Here is a 22,983-nt window from a genome sequence, read left to right on the forward strand (position 1 = left end):
GCATCTAATTGGAACAAAACATAGGTTCTACCAACAATAAAACAACAGCTATGTAAGTGTACCAGTACCATAATATATTACTCCAGTGCCCTAACCTGGAAGCTGGTTTCTGACTGTTAATCCCAATATGACAAACGTTTTAATCTGCTCATGTTCGTGTGATCCAAAGAGTGGACTCAACAGTCTCATGAAAGAGCAATCACTGAGAAGCAGCAATAACTTGTGTCTCACTCTCGTGGAAGGAATCCAATGATAATGTAAGTAAATAAAAATGCCTTCATTCATCATCACAGTCGATCAAGGAAACATTTCAAAACAAATTTGCCTTCATGTAGAAATATTCTGACTTGGTATTATTTGCTTTTATTATTTGCTTGTCAATGGAAATTAAAGTATCCAGAATTACAGGTTAGCCATACAATTTATTTATTTATTTTTTTAGTTTATTGAATTACTAATTAATGATATGGTGTATGGGTCCACTGTATATCACTACTAACAGTCAAGCGATTCCCAGGCATAAGTGTTGATATTAACTTTTTGTTGGGAAAACCATAGTCTAAAAAATAATTAATTCAAATATTCTGTGAATACAAAAATATATTTTACTTCTTTGTTGCAGATAATTTGCTAAAAGTTCATAATACTGTATTTAAAGTGTTCTAATCCATCATATATTGCTGTATATTATAATATACAGTATATATATATATATATATATATATATATATATATATATATATATATATATATGTTTCAATATGTTTTTCTACATTGGTAATATATGTTTTTGCTACGTTGGTCTTTTGTTGGGAGATCTCATTGTCACAGCAGCTCTCTCCGACACACTCTGCTTAAAGGATTTCTAAACCCAAGAAGAGCTTGCCTGTCTTTAGATGTAGTGGCTGCATTCATTTTCTTTTTTGTTATACTAAGCTACATTTTCTGCAAGTACTTGTTGATCTGAATTCCAGCAACTACACCACCTGTATTGTTAGGAAAACCTACAGTGTCTTGAAAAAGTATTCATACCCCTTTTAAATTTTCCACATTTTGTCAGGTTACAGCCAAAAACGTAAATGTATTTTATTGAGATTTTATGTGATAGACCAACACGAAGTGGCACATAATTGTGAAGTGGAAAGAAAATGATAAATGGTTTTCAACATTTTTTACAGATAAAATATCTGAAAAGTGTGGTGTGCATTTTTATTCAGCCTCCCTGAATCAGTACTTTGTAGAACCACCCTTTGCTGCAATTACAGCTGCAAGTCTTTTCGGGGATGTCTCTACCAGCTTTACACATGTAGAGAGTGACATTTTTGCCCATTCTTCTTTGCAAAATAGCTCAAGCTCTGTCAGATTGGAAGGAGAGCGTCAGTGAACAGCAATTTTCAAGTCTTGTCGCAGATTCTCAATTGGATTTAGGTCTGGACTTTGACTAGGCCATTCTAACCCATGAATACTCTTTGATCAAAACCATACAATTGCAGCTCTGGCTGTATGTTTAGGGTCGTTATCCTGCTGGTAGGTGAACCTCCGCCCCAGTCTCAAGTCTTTTGCAGGACTTCTTTTAAGATTGCCCTGTATTTTGCTCCATTCATCTACCCATCAACTCTGACAAGCTCCCTTGTCCCTGCTGAAGAAAAGCATCTCAACAACATGATGCTGCAAACATCCTGTTTCATGGTGAGGATGGTGTGTTCAGGGTGATGTGCAGTTTTAGTTTTCCGCCACACAGCGTTTTGCTTTCAGGCCAAAAAGTATACTTTTGGTCTCATCTGACCAGAGCACCTTCTTCAACATGTTTAATGTGCCCCCCACATGGCTTCTTACAAACTGCAAAGAGACTTATTATGGTTTTCTTTTAACAATGGCTTTCTTCTTGACACTCTTCCATAAAGGCCAGATTTGTGGCGTGCAAGACCAATAGTTGGACCGATTCTCCCACCCAAGCTGTGGATTTCTGCAGCTCTTCCAGAGTAACCATGGGCCTCTTGTCTGCTCTCTGATTAATGATCTTCTTGCCCAGCCTGTCAGTTTAGGTGGAGGATCATGTCTTGGTAGATTTTAAGTTATGCCATATTTTTTCCATTTTCAGATGATGGATTGAACAGTACTCCGTGAGATGTTCAATGCTTGGGATATTTTATTTATAATATCAAAACCAAATAACCGCGCTGATGTGAAAAAAATATAAATACAAAAGCTGCAGCTTCCAGTGTGATAGCACCAAACAGTCAAATGAAATGTAAACAAACTGCGCTGAGTGAGTAAAGACCAGTGTGATTAGTCAAACTATAATAATAAATAGTAATATATAAATATGTTGAAATGAATTACAACATAAACATGTATAATAAACTAATATGGTGTAATATATAAGTGCAAAATAGTCTTTATATACTCCAAATAGTCCCAAGACTCCAGTGAGGAAAGTGTAGATCCAACTAATACACCAAACGTGCTGAATCCACCACCAGTAAGTATTCTGCTTACCAAAAATAAATGATTATAGAGCCTGTAATCAAATGGCATCTCTGAGCTCCAATATCCCAATAGGATCAACCGAGCAGACTCAGGAACCCCAAAATGCTGGAGGATATTTGTATCCGGAAAGGTGATGTAACCAGTGCCAGCCCTAAACAGTCACCACAAATGAATGACCAGCCGGTGGCTCGCTTTATTTACCAATGCGCTATAACTCTGCATGAATGTGAGTGGTTTACTATAGATTTTAATAAATTGTTTTACGGTTTTACGCTATGGAGCCTATTATTTTCTTTCATATGGTGGCATTCATTTGTGGTGACTGTTGGCTGACACTGGTTACATCATCTTTCCGAATACACATATCCTCCAGCGTTTTGGGGTTCCTGAGTCTGCTCGGTTGATCCTATTGGGATATTGGAGCTCAGAGATGCCATTTGATTACAGGCTCTATAATCATTTATTTCTGGTAAGCAGAATACTTACTGGTGGTGGATTCAGCATGTTTGGTGTATTAATTGGATCTACACTTTCCTCACTGGAGTCTTGGGACTATTTGGAGTATATAAAGACTATTTTGCACTTCTATATTACACCATATCAGTTTATTACACATGTTTATGTTGTAATTAATTTCAACATATTTATATATTACTATTTATTATTATAGTTTGACTAATCACACTGGTCTTTACTCACTCAGCGCAGCTTGTTTACATTATATTTTATTTATAACCTAACCCTGATTTAAACTTCTCCACGACTTTCTCCCCGAACTGTCTGGTGTTTGTCTTGGCCTTCGTGATGCTGTTTTTTCACTAAGGTTCTCTGAGGGCTTCACAGAACTGCTGTATTTCTACTGAGCTTAAATTACACACAGGTGGACTCTTTTTACTAATTTGGTGACTTCTGAAGGCAATTGGTTCCACTAGATTTTAGTTAGGGGTTTTAAAGTAAAGGGGGTAAAAATGCACTGAATACAAATGCGCGCCAAATTTTCAGATATTAATTTGTAAAAAAAATTGAAAGCCATTTATCATTTTCCTTCCACTTTACAATTATATGCCACTTTGTGTTGGTCTATCACATAACATCCCAATAAAATACATTTGTTTTTTTGTTGTAACATGATAAAATGTGAAAAATGTTAAGGAGTATGAATACTTTTTCAAGGCACTGTATGTTATGATTGGAATAGGAAGAAGTTTCTGTAGTCCAAATTGGTAGAGAAGCTTAGGGTGAAAATGCAGTCTAGGGCAGGAAGTGTGTTACTAGCAGGATCACCATATAGAGAAAAGGTAGAAAGCCCAAAAAAAAATAAAAAATTATTGCTGCTTTTGCATTTTAATGTGTTATTAAACTGTACATTTTTTATAACAATTATAGCAGCTTACTTAGGTACTTAGCTTATCTGCTGCTTTTATTTCTTGAAAAGCTTCTCTTTTTCTCTTCATTGAGCTTGTCATACCTTGGCTGCAGCAGGTTTCCTCTTCTTGGGTAGCTCCATTCCTTTTCAGGGTCCTCTGGAGCCACCCTTATGGGTATGTTCCTGAGAGAGAGAGAGACAAGCTGTCCTTGGACACAGCCTGTGCATGTTGGTGCACAGGATACAAATGGGAAGTAGTGCTTGGTACTTGAAATCATGCAACATGAAGTGGCAAGGGAGGGGTCAGGGAACGATCTGTTCTGATACCATTGTACACTCCCTGGCCAGAACTTCAGGAAAGCAGCACAGAACAAGCCAGAGGTTATGCTATATATATACTCTATATTACAGGGGTGTCAAACTGGCGGCCCTCAAAGTGTTGCAGAACTACAAGTCCCATCATGCCTCTGCCTATGGGAGTCATACTTGTAACTGCAAAACCTTGTGGGACTTGTAGTTCCGCAACAGCTGGAGGGCCGCCAGTTTGACACCTGTGCTCTATAAGATCAAAAAGCCGGAAACACGAATGCTTGTTGTTCTAGAAAAATAAAAATAATAAGAATAATAAAAATATTGTATGTCACTCTGCACTTAATTTAACATGCATTTGCTTTAGTACTACTTCAAAGACTGATAAGCTACAATATTTTACATATTTTGTTTGGGGGTTTAGACATGGTTTAATTTTACATATACTAATGGGCAGTAAAGTACAATCTGCAAAAGCTCAAACCCCTGTTCTTATGGCCATGACTTTATTTAAAGTTTGTATATACATGTGCGCACATACAGACATCTGAATCTGTGCTTGTGTGTGTGCATGTCACCATAAATAATATTCCAAATTATTTTAAAGTGGATTTTAAATCAGAAATATGGGGCTGTGACTGTTCAAACCTAAAATGCTTACTAACCCAAGTAAACATACAAATTAATCTGGGCCAAGATCTGGGCCAATGTAAGTGTGCAATAAAGATCATACTTACGGAGGAATTTAAACACAGAGGAAGAATAAATGGTTGACACAGTTGGAAGGATATATAGTAACAAAATACGCATGTTTGCAAGAATGTATGGACATTTAGGACTCTTGTGTTAATATTTTAATTTCTTCACATTAAGTTATTATTATTATTATTATACAGGATTTATATTGCACCAACAGTTTGCACAGCGCTTTACATTGAGCTGTTTGTTTATGAGATTTATTAGAGTATTAGCATATTATATGATTAACCACTTGACCTTTGGAAGATTTACCCCCCTTAATGACCAGGCCATTTTTTGCGATACGGCACTGCGTTACTTTAATTGACAATTGCGTGGTTGTACGATGCTGTACCCAAATAAAAATGTATGTCCTTATTTTCCCACAAATATAACTTTCGTTTGGTGATACTTGATCACCTCTGCGAAATATTTTACTCTCTGCTATAAAACATATCCAATAAAAAAATTTAAAGAATCTAATTTCTTCATCAGTTTAGGCCAATATGTATTCTGCTACATTTTTTAGTTGAAAAAAATCCCAAGCAGTGTATATTGATTGGTGTGCACAAACGTTATAGCGTCTACAAACTATGGGATGTATTTATGGAATTTTTATTTATTTATTTTTCGCTAGTAATAGCAGCGAACAGCGACTTCTAGTGGGACTGCGATATTGTAGCAGACAAACTGGACACTGACTGACACTTTTTGGGGACCAGTAACACTAATACAGTGATCAGAGCTAAAAAATATATGCACTGTCACTGTACTAATGACATAGCTGAGAAGGGGTTAATATCAGGGCGATCAAAGGGTTAACTGTGTTCCTAGCCAGTGCGTGTGTACTGTGTGGGAGGTGTTTTTATCAGGGGAAATCATTAATCCATGTTCCTGCTTTGCATTAACATGAAGTCAATGCCTTTCATACTGACAGAATGGCGATCCGCCTTGTTTACATTGGCAGATCTCCAGTCTGGCTCTCAGCCTTATGATCAGCAGGTTCTGGCAGACATCGAGTCGGCGGTACTCGCAGATCAGCTCCCACTGTTTAAAACCACAGCGGAGGTGGCTCACTGGCAGCGCACATGTGCGCTACAGACCTGGACCTACTAGGTACATGATCCTACGCAGGACAGCCACCTTGCCACTGTATATATAAGTTATATGGTTGGCAAGCGGTTAACATATTATAAGGTATGATATTTGTACTGCGCAGCACCTATTCATATATACAGTATCTCACAAAAGTGAGTACACCCCTTACATTTTTGTAAATATTTTATTATATATTTTCATGTGACAACACTGAAGAAATGACACTTTGCTACAATGTAAAGTAGTGAGTGTACAGCTTGTATAACAGTGTAAATTTGCTGTCCCCTCAAAATAACTCAACATCCAGCCATTAATGTCTAAACCACTGGCAAAAAAGTGAGTACACCCTTAAGTGAACATGTCCAAATTGGGCCCAAAGAGTCAATATTTTTTGTGGCCACCAATATTTTCCAGCACTGCCTTGACCCTCTTGGGCATGGAGTTCAGCAGAGTTTCACAGGTTGCCACTGGAGTCCTCTTCCACTCCTCCATGATGACATCAGGGAGCTGGTGGATGTTAGAGACCTTGCTCTCCTCCACCTGCCATTTGAGGATGCCCCACAGATGCTTAATAGGGTTTAGGTCTGGAGACATTATTGGCCAGTCCATCACCTTTACCCTCAGCTTCTTAAGCAAGGCAGTGGTCGTCTTGGAGGTGTGTTTGGGGTTGTTATCATGTTGAAATACTGCCCTGCGGCCCAGTGTCCGAAGGGAGGGGATCATGCTCTGCTTCAGTATGTCACAGTACTTGTTGGCATTCATGATTCCCTCAATGAACTGTAGCTCCCCAGTGCCGGCAGCCCTCATGCAGCCCCAGACCATGACACACCCACCACCATGCTTGACTGTAGGCAAGACACACTTGTCTTTGTACTCCTCACCTGGTTGCCGCCACACACGCTTGACACCATCTGAACCAAATACGTTTATCCTGGTCTCATCAGACCACAGGGCATGGTTCCAGTAATCCATGTCCTCAGTCTGCTTGTCTTCAGCAAACTGTTTGCGGGCTTTCATCTTTAGAAGAGGCTTCCTTCTGGGACGACAGCCATGCAGACCAATTTGATGCAGTGTGCGGCATATGAGAACTGACAGGTTGACCCCCCCACCTCTTTAACCTCTGCAGCAATGCTGGCAGCACTCATACATCTATTTCCCAAAGACAACCTCTGGATATGACGCTGAGCATGTGCACTCAACTTCTTTGGTCAACCATGGCGAGGCCTGTTCTGAGTGGAACCTGTCCAGGTAAACCGCTGTATGGTCTTGGCCACCGTACTGCAGCTCGGTTTCAGGGTCTTGGCGATATTCTTATAGCCTAGGCCATCTTTATGTAGAGTAACAATTCTTTTTTTCAGATCCTCAGAGTTCTTTGACATGAGGTGCCATGTTGAACTTCCAGTGACCAGTATGAGAGAGTGAGAGCGATAACACCAAATTTAACACACCTGCTCCCCATTCACACCTAAGACCTTGTAACACTAACGAGACACATGACACCGGGGAGGGAAAATAGCTAATTGGGCTCAATTTAGACACTTCCACTTAAGGGTGTACTCACTTTTGTTGCCAGCGGTTTAGACATTAATGGCTGTGTGTTGAGTTATTTGGAGGGGACCGCAAATTTGCACTGTGTTATACAAGCTGTACCCTCACTACTTTACATTGTAGCAAAGTGTAATTTCTTCAGTGTTGTCACGTCAAAAGATATAATAAAATATTTACAAAAATGGGAGGGGTGTACTCCCTTTTGTGAGATACTGTATATATTTGTAACCTACTCCTCTTGGCCCAACTTGCTCCAACTCCCTCTCGCCAGCCCATTATTTAGTAATATTTGAATTCAGAGTGTTTTCTGACACATTGACTCCAAGAGTATTTTATTTCCATTGATTGTCATTTTTTTTTTTTATTATATTATTATAGCTCCACTGAAGTTTTGATGTGGTTTTGCTTTGTGTATATTGTGGTAGGTGTTTTGGGGGCTCTTGTCCTTTAGTGACTATGCTGAGGTTTTCTCATGTTTCATTTCAAATGTACTCCAAATATATTAACTTTTATATATTTTTTTTTTTATCATTGCTACGTAAACAGCAGAAACATAAATAGCTTGAAAAAAAACCCTGCTGCTCTGTATATCTCCCCTACCGTGTTTTAGCATTCTTAACAATGTTTCATTTATTGCTTACTGCTGTAACAAATATAAATTCACACAGGAGTGACAGGTGATGTAAGAAGACATGTTGGCTGTGTCTGCTGCCTGTCACTTTCTGTTAGGGAATAATAACAGATTTTAGCTGTGAGTGAGATCTTTGGCTTCTGGCAACAAAGGTTCGCTGAGGCTAAGTCTCTGAAATAAGAGATTAATGTTCTCATCCCTGCCAAATACTAAGACACGGGGGTTTACAAACCAGGATCTGAAAAGACTCAGGTGTTCCCAAACTAATGCTGAACAGATGGCCTAACTCTAACGTATCATAGAATGCACCCATCAACCAATATATCAGAATGGGGAATGTACTGTATAACACTGTGGGTTTTATTTACTATAGGCAAATCCACTGTGCCCTGCAAGTGCACTTGAAAGTGCAGTTGCTCTAGATCTGAGGGGGACATGCAAAGAAATAAAAAAAAAAAAAGCATTTTTGCTTGCACATGATTGGATGATAGAAATCAGCAGAGCTTCCCCTCATTTCAGATCTTCCCTTCAGATCTACAGAAAATGCACTTTCAAGTGCCCTTGCAGTGCATGTGTAGTGCACAGTGGATTTGCCTTTAGTATGTCAACCCCTGTATTCATTTGTCTAAGCATAAAAGTGAAACAACATAAAGCGCAGAAACATGGCTAGAGTCATTTCAGCCTTTACCCTAAATCACACCCAAGGTAGGACAATTTAGTTCTATGACTCATGACTAGGACTATGGAACTCTGGTTCTGCCTCCCACCTCTCAATGCAATGCACCCACCTTGCTGACCTATGTATATTCAGGGGCTCTCATGCACGCAGGGAGAAATATCTGATATACAGGTATTACTTTGTGGCTTCTGGCCTATTTAAGAATTTTAATTAAAAATAAATGAATATCCCATTAACATTACCCCTGTCTGTCAGGGGTAATGTACACTGACACAGAGAAAGAGATGTACACCACTCAGGCAGTTTGGAACTTCACAGCCAGCCTTGGGTGCAGGACATTGGATCGCCACCGCAGACAGGATACAAGAGATATGGCCGCACACCAGGCAATAAGCTCACGATGAAAGGCCTTTTTGAACAAGGATGCAAGGTACAGCAAAATGAATTGTAGACATGTTTCACACGACTCACAGCGTGCTTGTTCACTTGCTGTACTTTGCATCCTTGGAAGTGCCCAATGCAGCTACGAAGGGTATCCTTTGACAGGTAAGTCTGCCATAATGCTTTGCATACTAGCACAATATGACATACTGTAAACCTCCTGGAAGCCCATTTATAAAAGAAATATAGAGACGTTTAATTCCACTTTAAATCACATTTCAGATTCTTCTCTTTTACATCTCAATACATCAGAAAATGTTTTCTTGAATCTTTATTCCAGATAATATATTGATCTGTTGTTAGATCTGTTTTTGTTAGTCAACAAACTGATTTTTTTAATAAGGTAGTTTTGCTACTCCATTTGATCTCTGATCAAAAAATCATGATTTACAATAAGAAAGTGGAGCTCTAGACTTATTTTGATTTATATTTACCAGGCTAACTTTAACTGTTCTGCTGAGAAAAGCCTTTGTTTACAGAGCTGGATAGTTGAAGCTCACAATAATTCTTTTTAAATGTGAATAAAAAAGGCAAAGCGCTAAGCTCTGGACAATAAAAATAATCTTTTACCATATTATAAATCCTTACATAGTAACACTAATCAGATCACTGTAGCAAAAATATGTTATTGTTTAAATATTGCTGCATGTGTATGCATTGTTTTTTATGAGACAGATTCTATTTATGACACATACTGTATTTCATCAGATTTACAAAATTTTTTTTTTTTTTTTTTTTTTAGTAAACTTGATACTGGTTTCTATATAAATGACTTGTATTACGAACCAGGTGTCTCATTGCCAAACATACTGTTAGTCTTACATAGTAAAGGACTTCAAAAGTATTGACAACAGACACAGTCAAGTAACAAACCGCTTTTAAAGGCCACCAATGATACCAATCACAAGAAAGGGTCACTATAAAGATGAACACCACTCATATTTACAAAAAATTAAAGTCAGCAGCTACAAGTACTATACTTACCGATCCACGAGATCCAGTGCTGTCTTCCTAGCACCTGAAGTTTTCACAGCTCATTAGGATCTAGCACCGCCATCTTGGATTGGGAAGCTGGTTGTCACCTACTGATGACTCACAGCTGGGCCACTGCTGTGCATGTGCGAGAAGGTGGACTGTTATGATTAGTCCTGTAACATCTTGGGATATGTGACATGATCCCAGGAGGCTTTAAACAGTGATTAGGTGTTTTCGACTGAATGTGACTTCATCCTCGCCTAGGTGAGAAATGAGGAAGCAGGAGCAAACACCTGCTGAAAAAGGTACTTTTTTTAAAAAAAGAGAAGCAATTTCCTAAATGAAAGGGGGGAGCATTAGAAGGGGGTGAAATTGTGAGTGAAAGCCTGCTTTAAGCGGTACCCAATGTAAAAATGTAGGTCTATTTGTTTTCAATGTCCTCATTGCTATGACATCTAACTAGAACAAAAAGAAGATGCTTCTAAGTGCAATACAAACAAGACTTTAATTGCCCATAGGATAATTAAAAACACTTGCAAGAAGAAAAATGTATACAGGCTCATTAAATAACATGGGACATCGAGTGAAAGCTTTCCTTTAAGATATAGCAGCAGCATGTGTTCCTGCCTACCAGCGGCGAGGAGCTGGGTGTCAGATATTGGGGAAGAGCAGCCACGCTGCCAGTGTTCTGACGAAAATTCGAACTTGCCAAGAACTCCAACGACATTACTTCCAGTGAGTGTACACCAGGAATAACTGGAGATTTCAACCACTTGGTGTTTTCACAGAACACCAGCAGCCTTTACACTCCGGTACATGCTATATCGAGCTAACATTGTAGGACCGCCCACTAGTTGTTGCCGCCTAGGAGGCGGCCATGTATTTAGTTACTGAAAAATATGAGAAAGTGCGCTGATAATGTGAATGTGCTGCAACCAAAGATCCAATGGTATGAAAATAAAGTAATGTGAAAAAAGTGTGGCGAGTGTGTGGAACGGAAGACGTCTGTTCCCATTGTTGGAGAGGAAAACGGAGTGTACTGGACAGTCCCATATGTGGAATAACCATGGATGCTGAACCGAGTATTTGTGCCAGGAGATCCTCTTCCCTCACTATCCCAAGTGCAGGAAATTAGGAATTTACATCCTAAAGCCCTCCATTATTTGGAATCTGGTAAGAGGCTACCCGTACATTAAGTGAAGGTGTTTGATTCACCCCCACGTGTGGTGTCATAAGAGGCTCTCCCTGGATCGACCATTATTTATTTATGCCCAATATTATTTTTCTCTGGTCAGAAGCAAATCCAAGAGGTGGTGGGAAACTGTCACATTCCTTGCTGAATATCACTTCAACACCAGTTTATTTTTCCCGTTTTTCTACACTAAATTTTTTTTGTGGAGTTGGAACTTTGGGACTTGTTTATCACCAATCATTGGAATACATCATTCCCTTTGGACTTTATTCACGTTCACACTATTTTGTTTGTGTTTTAAACGTTAATAAGGTTATTCACATGTAAATTGTTGGTTTAACAATTGTACACCATAATTTTTGTAGCGCACCAGACTTTTTTTACATGTATTTAGTTACTAACGGGCGGACTAGCAATGTCGACTCATTATAGCGTGTACAGGAGTGTATATGCTGCTGCCTGTTCTGTGAAAACACCAAGTTGTCGATTGGAGTTCTCGTCAAGTTGGAGTTTTCGACAGAACACCGGGACCAGCATGGGACGCAGGCACCCGGATGTGGCATCAAAGGGGGCGGGGACGTGTTTAAGAGCATGCGCAATAGCTCCTTTTCATGACCGTGGTTACAGAGCCAGTGGGGGAGCTTATATGGTAGCTGGGGCGGAACTATGGGCGGGGCAGTGAGAAATACTATGCAAACTGGTCGATATTGGTGGTAACATTAAAATAAAAAGCGGTTGGCAACCGATGCTGGTTATAACACACTGCATATAAAAAACAATATAGATCGACTAAAAGATGACAAGGAAAAAACATAAACATTATAAGGACACATGGAGATGGACAAAACTTACAAGAGTGCCATCTCCTCCCCTTTTCCTTTTTCCATTTTAATACATGTCTTTCATATATTTTTCTGAACGTATTGTTTGAAACATACTTATGTAGATAAATGATTCCCCTATATACACTGCTCAAAAAATTAAAGGAACACTTTGAAAACACATCAAATCTCAATGGGGAAAATTATCGTGCTGGATGTCTATACTGATATGGGCTGGGTAATGTGTTAGGAGTGAAAGAATGCAACATCCTTTTATGGAAATTAAAATGATCTATCTACAGAAGGCTGAATTCAAAGACACCCCAAAAATCAAAGTGAAAAAATTATGGAGCAGGCTAGTCCATTTTGCTGAAATTTATTTGCAGCAACTCAAAATGGTACAAAATGGTAGTTTGTATGGCCCCCATGTGCTTTTATGCATGCCTGGCAACGTTGGGGCATGCTCCTAATGAGATGATGGATGGTGTCCTGGGTTATTTCCTCCCAGATCTGGACCAGGGCATCACTGAGCTCCTGAACAGACTGAGATGCAACCTGGTGGCATCGGATGGACTTAAACATATTGTCCCAGAGGTGTTCTATTGGATTTAGGTCAGGCAAGCATGGGGGACATTCAGTGGTATCCATTCCTTCATCCTCCAGGAACTGGCAGCATGCTCTTGCTACATGAGGCTGGGCGTTGTCTTGCAACGGGAGGAACCCAGGAATCACTACACCAGCATAGGACATGACAATGGGTCCAAGGAATTCCTCCCGATACCTAATGGCAGTCAGGGTGCCATTGTCTAGCCTATAGAGGTCTGTGCGTCCCTCCATGGATATGCCTCCCCTGACCATCACTGACCCACCACCAAACCAGTCATGTTGAACCATGTTACAGGCAACATAACATTCTCCATGGCTTCTCAAGACCTTTTTACACCTGACACATGTGCTCAGGGTGAACCTGCTCTCATCTGTGAAAAGCACTGGGCGCCAGTGGCCGACCTGCCAACTCTGGTGTTCAATGGCAAATGCCAATCAAGCTCCACGGTGCTGGGCAGTGAGCACAGGGCCCACTAGAGGACATCAGGCCCTCAGGCCATCCTCACGAAGTCTGTTTCTGATGGTTTGACCGGAAACATTCACACTAGTGGCCTGCTGAAGGTAATTTTGTAGGGCTCTGGCAGTGCTCATCCTGTTCCTCCGTGCACAAAGGAGCAGATACCGGTCCTGCTGATGGGTTAAGGACCTTCTACGGCCCCGTCCAGCTCTTCTAGAGTAACTGCCTGTCTCCTGGAAACTCCTCCAGGCTCTTGAGACTGTGCTTGGAGACACTGCAAACCTTCTGACAGTTGCAGGTATTGATGTGCTATCCTGAAGGAGTTGGACTGCCTGTGCAACCTCTATAGGGTCCAGGTATCACCTCATTTTACCAATAGTTACACTGACCCTAGCCAAATGAAAAAACTAGTGAAAAACTGTCAGAAAAGATGAGTAGGGAAACAAATGTCAGTGGCCTTAACCTTTAAATCCATTCCTGTTTTGGGGGTTGCCTCATTGTTGCCCATCTAGTGCACTTGTTAATTTCATTAACCCCAAAGCAGCTGAAACTAATTAACAACCTTTTCTGCTACTTAACTGACCAGATCAATATCCCAGGAGTTTAATTGACTTGATGCTACACTCTGATTAAAAAGTGTTCCTTTAATTTTTTTGAGCAGTGTATATGTGTGTGTATATGTGTGTGTGTGTATATATATATATATATATATATATATATATATATATATATATATATATATATATATATATATATATATATATATATAATAAATGTGTTTGCTTCCTTTATATATTGTTATACCCAATTATGTATTTTAGAAATTTATTTTCCACTTCCTTCATATGATCTGTTTAAAAAAACATTTGATTCTATGAATAGAGCTGGTACTTGTAGTTCTAGCAGTTTTGTCCATCTCCATAGCATTTCATGCTCATTTGTGGCTAGCTCTCATTAAAGTAACAATTTAGATCCCTATAAGTTGGTGCAATCACCCAGTTAAGTGTTTCTGTGAATGGAGTGTTCTCTCTTTGATGAAACTTCACAAGAATTATGGCAGGGTTATGTGCTATAAATGCTGTCACAGATTTTTATTCCTCTTACAAGCCTGAAATTTTACGTACAATATTTTTTTCCAACTTAGAAAGTAAATAGGTTCTCTGTTCTATATTCTCCTCTGAGTTTTCTGAGGCATTTATGTTACTTACAGTGAAGCTGACAGAATTCAGTTCAGCTTTAGTGATCAGGAACTGGAATTAGAAAATGCCCTCTTCTATCACAGGTTTTTCATTCATTTAAGCCCCGTACACATGGGCCTATTATCAGCAGCTTTAACAGAAACCAGCCGACATTCGGCCCCTGTGTACGGCAGCCCGTCTGACTTCTGTCAAAGGGGCATGACTGAAAATCTTTTGCCGATAGGCATCAGATTAGCGCTTTAAGCCAATGGCTGCGAGCGCTGACCAGTGTGTTCTAGCAGTCCCCTTCAGAACACAATAGCTCAGCGTAGAGATGTCTGTACTAACATTGGATAGTTAGTAAGTTAGTACAGCGAGCTCCTCTCAAGCTCCTCAGTTTGTTTTTCTTCAGCCCGCTGATAATGTGTACCTAGCTTTATTTTGAGTCAGGACATGACTTTATTTTGAGTCAGGACATATTCCTTTCAAAGGGAGCCTCACAGACAAAACCAAACAAAAGACATCCAATGTCTGATTCTGGGAGTAAATACTACAGCTGGGCTAGTGATGATAAATATTGGAAATATATACGATTACCGCACTGCCCTAGAAGGAACAAAAGCTGCCTGGGAATGGAAATGTCATGTAGAACCTTATTACATCAGAAATCCAGCAGAGGGCAGTATATCTCTATGCATGAAGTTGAATTTTTGGCCTGTGTGGAATAAAAAGTAGATAAGTAGTGTGATGTCTTCAGGTCCCATTTATTTATATACAGACGTAATAACGACAATGAAACAAAACGTTGCTAAACCAAGTCATACAGGGAAAGCCTTCAATCTATACCATGGGTGTCCAACCTTTTGGCTTCTCCGGGCCACATTGAGTGTAGAGAAATTTTCTCGGCCGCATATAAAATATATACTATAGTTAAGGTATACAAGTAATAAAACGCCGTCACGCACTTCCCGCGCTGCCGCCCCCTCCCCCCAGCACTAATTTAACACAACTAGAGGAGGATCCCTTCCCAAGGCAGCCTCTGCCTACAGTTAGTTGGAAGCCACTGTGGCCGTGCCCCCGACCCGACTTCCTTCCTCCCCAGCAAAGAAAGAAAATTGTCAGGGGGCAGTGGGCCGCATTGCCTGCGGTTCTGGGCCGCATGCGGCCCCCGGGCCGCAGGTTGGACATGCCTGATCTATACCAAACAATGTAAAACAAAAAAAAAACAAAAAAAATCTATATATTACACTACTGCTGCTCACACCCTTATGTGCTCCCAAATGTATATGAAATAAAATTGGACATATATCAGTCCCACACAGTATCTATCCAAAGAAAATGTGCAATATGCACTACCGAGTAGGGTTGCCACCTCATCCCTGAAAACTAAAACACATATGAATTACACAGGCTCTGAGGCTAATTTACTGCAGATAAGGCATAAAGTTAGTTTAATTACCATCTTAATCAGCCACAAAACTGGTGTAATCAATATTTGTTTGATTTTTAACCACTTTAAGACTGGAAGGATTTGCCCCCTTAATGACCAGGCCCTATTGTGCGATTCGGCACTGCGGTACTTTGATGGACAATTGCGTGGTCGTGCGAAACTGTACCCAAACAAAATTTACGTCCTTTTTTTTCGCACAAATCGAGCTTTCTTTTGGTGGTATTTGATCACCTGTGCGATTTTTATTTTTTGCACTATAAACAAAAAAAGAGCGACAATTTCGAAAAAAAAAAAAAACAATATTTTTCACATTCTGCTATATGACATTTCCCAAAAAAAATCTACATTTTTTAACATTGTAGGCCAATTTTTTTTTTTACTACATATTTTTGGTAAAAAAAATCGCAATAAGCGTATTTTGATTGGTTTGCGCAAAAGTTATCGCGTCTACTAACTACGGGAAAGTAGTCATTTTTATTGTTGTTTATTTTTTTTAACTAGTAATAGCGGCGATCTGCGATTTTTTTATTGCAGCGGACAGATCGGACCCCCTAACTGATATTTTTGACACTTTTGGGGGTACCAGTGACATTACTACAGAAAGCAGTGCTAAAAATAAGGGGTTAAATGTGAGCCTAGGGGAGTGATTCTAACTGTTGGGGGGGGGGGGGGGGGAAGGCTTCTGAAATGACCATAGAGACATGTGATCCTACTGTATATAGCAGGATCACATGGGCTCTATGATCATCCCAGGGAGAAGGACGGTCAGCTGGGTTTACATTAGCCAACCGTCCTTCTCTCTCAGCGGGGAACGATTGCGGGTGTCAGGTGGCAATCGGAGCCGCCTGCCTGCTGCATCGGCTTCCCCGCTGACTATCAGGAGCAGGAGCCAGCGGCGCGCGCTCTCCCCCTAGCTTCCACCAGGTAACTGACGTATACCTATGTCGGTTTGCCTGGGAGAGCCACACTGCCGCAGTATATATGCGGTAAGCAGTCGGCAAGTGGTTAAAGGGATGAGGTGGCAACCCTACTATGGAGACATATGACAAACAATTTTTTTTTTTTTGAGGCACTCCCTTACTCCATACTTTATTCTCCATACATCCACTCCCTTGGGTGGATGTATGGAGAATAAAGCACCACACGAATGTCCAATTATCATGCTATTCTAAAACTCACGGGTTCCTGTCCCATATAGATCTCCGCCTTGAGTCAGCCCACTTGATTGGTCAAGTGCCTAAGATACAATATGCACCTAGATGGGTTTCAGATCACTCGCCCTTGATATGCTGGATTACAGCTAGACCACAAAAAAATTGACCTAAAGCTCCATAGCGTCTAAACAATTTTTGGCTAAAACTATTACCTGAAAGTACCGGTATTGAATGAAGTATAGTCTGATTTTTTAAAGACAATGCCCTCTATGCTGATAAACTACTCAAGTAGGACTCCTTTAAAAGTTATTTACGTGGAGTTTTCATTTTCATATCTGCAGTTAATGCCATCAAAACAGAAACCAAAAACCATGAAAGGCTTCTTACTCAACACGTTCAGGAACGAGAATGTATATATCACAACCCACAGATGGGTCTAGATCAGTTTGGCTGGCTGCACAGGACACTTTGACACAATTGATTACCTCTAAAACTGAAAAAAATAGATTTTTCTCTAAAGTAACCTTTTATGTGGAGGGGAAACAGACTGGTTGCCTGCTTGTCAAAATAGTTAATGGCCCAGCAGCTCCGGTGATTGCTGCCCTAAAACCCCCCACAGGGTGTCTTGACAACTCCCCGGAGACTGTTATGATGGGTTTAGTGAGATTTTATTCAGACTTATATGCTTCTAAGGTTTCTTACACCCCAGAAGCCCTTTAGAGCTATTTGCAATCTGTCACATGCCTACTCTTTCAGATGCTCACCAAGTCAGTTTGGATGCCCCTCTAACGTTGGAGGAGATCCAAGACGTGAACAGTGATGATAAGCTGCCTATGGAGGTCTTTCAAAATTATCCAGATGTTCTCCTACCTAGGCTGTTGAAGGTATTTAATGATGCCAGGGCTGGCATCAATTTACTTTTGAAACCTAAGCCAGCTGTGGAGCCAAATTCCTATAGGCCCATTTTTTTGTTCCTGTGTCTGGCATAAAGATTTTAGCTAAAGTGCTGGTTAGGAGGCAGAACAAGGTAATCTCTGACATTGTCTCTACAGACCAAGCTGGCATATTGCCCAATAAATCCATGACTGTCAACCTTAGACGGTTGTATATAAATATGCAAACTCCAGCAGCTAACAGGGGTGCTAGGGCACTTCTATCACTAGACTCAAACAAAGTCTTTGATAGCGTAGAATGGTGCTACTTGTGGGCAGTGCTAGAAAAGTTTGGTTTTGGCGAAACTTTTATTGTTTGGGTTCATTTATTGTATCACAATCCTCAGGCAGCTATCCCGGAGGGGGAAAAGACCTCTTAGCCATTCCAATTGGGAAAGGTAACTAGGCAGGGGTTTCCTCTCTTCCTCCTCCTCCTCTTTCCCCTTACAATAGAGCCCTTGGCGGTTAAAATCGGAACTAGTGATTTGGTGGAGGGCTTTGCCAGTGCCAGTGGTAAAGCAGTTGAGATATCTGGGGATCATAATCTCTGCAGAGATAATGAACTACTGCCATTCAAATATGCTTCCCCTAAAGTCACGGTTCAGGGACAAGGTAAAGTTGTGGTCTAAATTTTGGCTTTCGGTTGCAGGCAGAGCTTACCTGGCAAACATTATTTAAATGCCTCATCTACTTCATTTTCTTCACAATACTCCAGTGGTTATCCCCCTTAATTATTTTTACACTAGTTAATTCCATATTTTTCACATTACTATAGAAATCGGGTCCTGCCAGAATTAGACTGGAATAATTACAATTAGAGGAACAAAGATAATAGGGGCCTAGCCTTTCCGACCCCCTGGTTGTACTACTTGGCAGTCCAGCTGCAGCAGTTGATTAGTGGTATGACTGACACGAACATCTGGGGAGGAAACCGCTGATGATCCCACACTGACAGTGGCACTGCACTTGATTTGGACCAAGGCAAAACTTTTTTATTTCAACAATTACAACAAGTGTCAGGGTTTATTACTTACAGCCCAATCTGGAATAGTAACACCTATCCAGAACTAGTAAAGCTGCAGTGCGCAGCCAGGTGCGGAGCATTCGGTATCACTCATCTCTGCCACATATTCAGTAATGGCAGGTTGCTTTCATTTGCTCAGCTGCAAGCCTGATATGGATTGTCGAATACTATGCATTTCCCCTATCTCCAATTGCAGCACACCATTCAGTCCCAACCCTCCTTGGAGTTTCCTATTTTAACCCAAACCCCTCTTTTCAATATGATGCAGCATTCCACATCCACCAAAGGGTTAATCTCTAGATGTTATTCGATGCTGCTGGTCGAATAATTCAATAGCTTTCCCAATATGGCTATGGAAAAGTGGGAGAAAGATGTAGGTGACATAACTGGAGATCCCCGGACTGAGGCTTTGGGATCTCTACATAGCTGCTGTTTAAATGTAAACCAAAGGTTGTCCCAATTATACATCATACTGGGGATTCATCGCACCTCCCTTAAACTGTTCACGGGGGGCGCATCCCGCGCCAGTGTCACTTTGTCCTAATCCTTATTTTTGTGCAGACTGTGTCACTGGCTCGCTGTGCTTCGGCCGTCATGTTCAGGCTCACAATGGGCGGCGGGCGCCCTGTGATTGGGCGGATGGGGTCATGTGACGGCGGTAGGGCTGGCCTGTCTGGGATCGTTGGTGGCAGTGGCACATGCGCAAACCATTGCTCTTGAAGTCCCGCCTGCTGCTCGCTGTCCGAGCTGTGATGTCCCCGTCTCCCTCTTTTCCACTCTAGACCGGGTCTCTGATTTCCTCGTTGTGGCAGCCAGTCTGGCAGTGTGGCCACAGCAGATGAAGATAAAAGCCGGGGAGACCTGAGAGCCGTGTTTCTGGGGGGGGGGGGGTGGATAATCACGTTCTGGGGAGGGGGACAGCCCTGGAGCCAGCCAGAGCAGACGAGGAGTTAGAGTATGAGGCATCACGTGCTACAGGCTTTCAGCAAGCAAACATGCCCGAGACCCTGTGAGAAGCATCTGTGCATGCGCCGGCTAACTTCTTACTTGCCAAATGCCCTGAGAGACGTGCATGGTGCATTACAAAACAGAATAATTTATTTAAAGGTTTAATAGTTACTCCTGCCTATGTAATGTATCCCTCAGGGCATCCGGCATGTAAGAGGTTAAATGATGAATCCTGCCTATCTATGTAATGTATCCCTCACGACATCCAGCATGTAAGGGGTATCGTTTAACCCCTTACATGCCAAATGCCCTTAGGGATATGCATCACATTGCAAGATTCATCATTTAACCCCTTAAATGCCCTGAGGGACATGCATTAAATAGCAGGATTCATCATTTAACCCGTTACATGCCGAATGCCCTGAGGGATTCATCATTTAACCCCTTACATGCCAATGCCCTGAGGGACATGCATAACATTGCAGGAATCCTCAATTAACCCCTTACACCCCAAATGCCCTGGTCTGAGGGACATGCATTACATAGCCGTATTTATCATTTAACCTCTTGCACGCTGAATGCTTGGTGGGGACAAATGCAGGAACATTACTAATCCCCTTACATGCTAAATGCTTGGCAGGGATACAGGCAGGAACATCACTTAATAATAGTTACCTCAATGCTTCATATTCCTGATATGTGCCTTCTGTACCCTGTACTGGTGTGAAAAAGTATCCTGTTCTCTTTGTATTGCTTCCTTTGTGTGAAATTCCTGGTGATCCTGCTAGTCCCTCTGCTTTCCTATTATAAACTGACCACACCGTGGTCAGTCTTCTAGCTATGCTGGGTGGGAACTCAGCCTGCTTTCCTCCAATGATCAGACTTGTTCTGACACCCCCCTCCTGCACAGCCATTCACTGGGATGCTCAGTGTACTGCTGTTTCTCCTCCCCTCTGCTTTTATGTTGGGGGTCAAAAGAATACCTCACACCTGTGGAAACAGCTAGTCGAAGGGACTCATTGAGTGCTAAAACTCAGGTTAGGGGGCGCAAATTACTTGCCTTGCCCCGGGCGCTGACAACCCACGCTACGCCACTGACTGTGTGCAAGGTGTAATAGAGATAATGGGGATCTCCTACATCTTCTGTGTAGATGCACTAAATTACACAGGTACTGGACCAGTATAGTACGCACCATTAAGAGTATCTTTCAACTAGCCATATCCCTTGACCCCAAACCGTGTTTACTGGGCATTCTGGATGATGCTTTATCAGATGTATATGTCAGAGAGGCAGTATGCAGGGCCCTATTTCAAGCTCGCAAGCTGATTTTGCAACAATGGATTTCACAGCCCCCCCTCTCCCCCCAACACTAGAGATGTGGTTAACCATTGTGGGAGTAACATTATGTTATGAGTGCCTCATTTATCAGCACAGGGGTAGCCTGACCTGGTTCAATAAGATTTGGGGATGCTGGCTAGTTACCCCAGGCTTGGCTCCATTAGATTTAGTCTTGGATAGGCTCTTGCTATAAAGTGGGAATACACATACACACACTTAATAATTCACAACCCTCAAATAGTGCATGAATGAGTATTATGGGGAAGGGATGTGTTGGGGGCATCACTGTCAGATGTACATATGCTGTGAGACGTAACACCTGATGGTATACTATGTTTGGTCCGGTGTATATACCTGCTTTGGTTGTGTATACAAGCACTACTGCACTTCTTTTTCCATAAATATATTGAGTGACAAAACTCCGGAATGTGAACTGTTTTTGTAACATTTAATGTTTTTCAATAAACTTTTCTCTGATTTAAAAAAATAAAAGATGTGCTAGAATAGGCACAAATTATTCAGGATCCTGTTGCCATGAGACCAACTTAGGCAGCCACTTAATGCACCACTTGTAGAGGCATAGTGGGGGGCCACACAAAGGCTGGAGTGTCCATACTGGACACTCTGTCTTCAGTGCATGTTCAGTCCTCTGTATGGTCAGCTCAGTGTCATAAGTAGCCATGGCGCTGACCTTCTGCATTCTGAGTCAGGCATCGGTCCTGTACACTCAGGGATGCTCGTAAAGATCTGTGCAGCCATCCACCTGTCATTGACAAGAACAAGATGGCTGCAAACACTCTGTACTCTTAAGGGGAGTCTGTACTGGTGGGGAGGGACAGGGTCTGTACTACAAGGGAGGTCTGGACTGGTGAGGAAAAGGCCTTTACTGAGAAAAGGCCAGAAGGAGGGTATATTCTGTGGGAGTGGTCTATACTGCAGGGCCTGTACTGAGAAGGTATTGGAAGGGGGATCTGCCCTGAATGGGATTTAAGGCTGGGTACTCCTTAGTAGTGTTGAGCGAACACGGACTGTATTATTCGTGTTCGTACCGAATAATTGGATTTTTTGTACCCGAACACGGACACTTTACTGTATGTTCGGGTAAAAATCCGTGTTCGGTCGTTTTATTTCCGGGTTTTGCATGCTTTGGCGCACTTTTCATGGCGGGCTTTCAACAGCCAATCAACAATCATTTAACTGGTGTGCCTTAAGCCATCCCAGCCATGCCTGCAAATGTCTCAGTAGCTGTGATTGGCCGTCTGAAGCATGTGACCAAGTCTTTATAAGTTCCAGGCAGCCGCAGCGGCTTCATTCTGCTGCTTAGATCAGGGACAGAGCACACATACGTGCTGGCTGCTGATTAGGGAAAGACAGGCAGGGAAAACGAATTGGTGTCCGGATAGAATTGAGGGACAGGTCGAAGTGTTTAGGCAGGGCGAGTTGTAGGCATTTTAGGGATAGTCTGCTGAATTATAGGGTCAGTGTCTTCTACAAACTACAATCGATATTGCTGTGTGGGGGGTGGGGTCTGCACTCAATCCTGATCTACGATCTCTTCTCAATCCTGTTAGGGAGAGGCTGCTGCTGAATTTTAGGGTCAGAGTGTT

General features: G+C 41.5%; 1 protein-coding gene across 1 annotated transcript in view; it reads left to right on the forward strand.

Moving 5' to 3' along the window:
* Nucleotides 1-369: 369 nt before the first annotated feature.
* Nucleotides 370-22,983, forward strand: part of SAMD7 (sterile alpha motif domain containing 7) — a gene marked incomplete at its 3' end in the record, with an annotated part of 136,932 nt that continues 114,318 nt past the window's right edge. The window contains exon 1 of the mRNA XM_082251695.1: nucleotides 370-408. The remainder of the gene's footprint in view (nucleotides 409-22,983) is intronic.

This window comes from Pelophylax lessonae (assembly GCF_965119305.1).
Source record: "Pelophylax lessonae genome assembly, chromosome: 3".
Lineage (NCBI taxonomy): Eukaryota > Metazoa > Chordata > Amphibia > Anura > Ranidae > Pelophylax > Pelophylax lessonae.